Genomic DNA, 2,660 nt, shown 5'->3' on the forward strand with positions numbered 1-2,660 from the left:
ACATAACAGTACATGGAAGTACAAATTCACAATACAAGGTCTACTAAACTGGAAACTCTCATTAAGCACTAAGCTTGTTTAAGATGAGAACCCCATGCACACAAATCATGATGAAATATAAGAGGCAGGCAGATATACACACACTACTATACAGAATGTCATACAATCAGCTTTCAGGTTACTGGTATGAAGAGAGAAAAAAAAAATATATATATATATATATACAAAAGAGGAAAATAAAGGAGGGGGGGGTAGGGAGGGGTAGGTTAAGACTTAGACAGGGGCCATTTTCGAATTGCAGCCTCCTGAAGGTGTATCTTTAGGGCAGTTTTGAAAGTGAGTAGGGTTTTACACTCCTTTACTCCTTTGGGTAGGGCATTCCACATTTTTGATGAATAGCATGAGAACGAGTTCATACCCTTAGTTGAGCCAAATCTGGGTTGAACATGATCAGTGGAGCTGCCTCTGGTGTTATGATCATGGACTTCATTAACATTTTTGACATTTTTCATTAACATTTTTCGCGATGCGACGCGCTGTGAGCTTGTGGATCTGCTATTTTCTAACCTCGCGTCACTAGACTTTCCACCTAAAAAATCTTGGGGAAAAAAGTGACAAATGTGGAATATCTTTAAAACATTTCAACAACACAAATCTGGTATCTGGCACAACATATTTTCAGATGGGGGGGTCCGCGGACAAATACAAATTAATTTGGGGGTCCTTGGCAATTGGCATGATAATGATGAACATTTTTTAGAATAAAAAACAACTGGTTTAAAGGGGTAGTTCACCCCCAAAATAACTTTTTTTCTATTGATTACTGACCATCTGGAGCCTTGAATTCATAGATATTTTTTTGTTTTTGTCACATTCCTAAGCCAATAATTTGATTATAATAAATGTGTCCCCATTGATTCCGGTAGGAGACACAAATGCATTTGTGTCTGCCAATTGTCCTTGGCAATTGGCATGATAATGATGAACATTTTTGAGAATAAAAAACAACTGGTTTAAACAACATTGCACAGCAAGCCCCAAATAAGCAATTAGAAACAAGCCCAAAAAAACGCAACCCGCAACACTGGATACACAGGCAACTTTACAGGAAAAACAATCCCAAAGTAGCTTATAATAAGCGGACATGGCAACACTGCGTAGGAGACTAGCGCTCACTTCACTCGCCCCCCCCCCCCCCCCTGTACCGTTATTTCTGCTTGTTTATCTTTTAACCGTTTTATTTGTTGTTGAGTATAATCATAGAGAGTATAATACACATATACATATAAACACCGTCACAGAAATGTATCTACAAAGTGTGCAAACGTCAAATCATGAGTGTGTGAAAATCATACACAGAGTGAAGAGACCTTACATTTACATAATTACATATATTTATATTATAAAAACAGTATCTCATAGAATTAGTAGCTGTTTTAATTTACGAGAAGTAGAAATAGTTGTTTTCTAATTAAAAACAGATGTGCATGTGCATAGACATCCTCTATGAATTGAATACACAGACCACAATGGAAATATATATATATTTCCATTGAAATATATTATTTCCATTGTGGTCTGTGTATTCAACCCTTACAATAACCCTGTTATAATAGCCCTCAGGGGCTTTTTGTGTTATCCTTTTAGCACCATTTGTATAATCGTACCACGTGTACTATTTGCAAACTGTTAATAAAGTATTCAATCAATCAAATACTGCGTCAGATGAATCTACCAACCTAACACGAGACCCAAATATGTATATGAAATATTATATTATTATGTTTATATTTTTTTTTATTGAGGAAAATATGTTTTATGTCAGTCAAGAAGTGTCAAGTAGGCATTTATTCAGTTTCAGTCTGTCATATCATCTTGATTTTTATCAATGAAATTATTTGTAATTGTCTATAATAATCTTAAGCGGTAAAGTAAATAGGATGTGTCAGTGGTGGAAAAAGTACTCAAACGTTTTACTTAAGTAAAAGTATCAATACTGCAATGTAGAAGTACTCTGTTACAAGTAAAAGTCTGGAATTCAAGATTTACTTGAGTAAAAGTACAAAAGTATTGGTATCAAAATATACTTGAAGTACCAAAAGTAAAAGTATTAAAATGTTTGAAAATAGCAGATCTACAAGCTCACAACGCGTCGCGATGCGACGCGTTGTGAGCTTGTAGATCTGCTATTTTCAAATAGCCTAGGTGTAAAATAGGGCTAAAGTGGTTAATGTATGTTTTATAATGTAATAATTTATATCTTCAAAGTAACTAGTAACTAAAGTTTTCAAATATTTGTAGTGGAGTAAAAGTACAATATTTTCCTCTGAGATGTAGTGGAGTAGAAGTAAAAGTATTGCAAATTGGAAATACTCCAGTAAAGCAAAAATACCTCAAAATTGTACTTAAGTAAAGTACTTGAGTACATGTACTTAGTTACTTTACACCACTGGGATGTGTTAATGTATTTCTATTTGCAATTATTGTACTTTCAAAATTAATTCTATGATTAAACATCTATCATATGAATTGTATTTATTAATTATCATATGAGGTAGAGAGTATGAGTAACAGAGAACAGAGTTGCATCCCCCGGAACTTTCGAGCGTGCAAAAATTGTTCCCCATCTTTGTGGGGGACGATCTATGCAGTGACACACT

This window comes from Gymnoscopelus braueri (genome assembly GCF_963280865.1).
Source record: "Gymnoscopelus braueri genome assembly, chromosome: 3".
In the NCBI taxonomy this organism is placed as follows: domain Eukaryota; kingdom Metazoa; phylum Chordata; class Actinopteri; order Myctophiformes; family Myctophidae; genus Gymnoscopelus; species Gymnoscopelus braueri.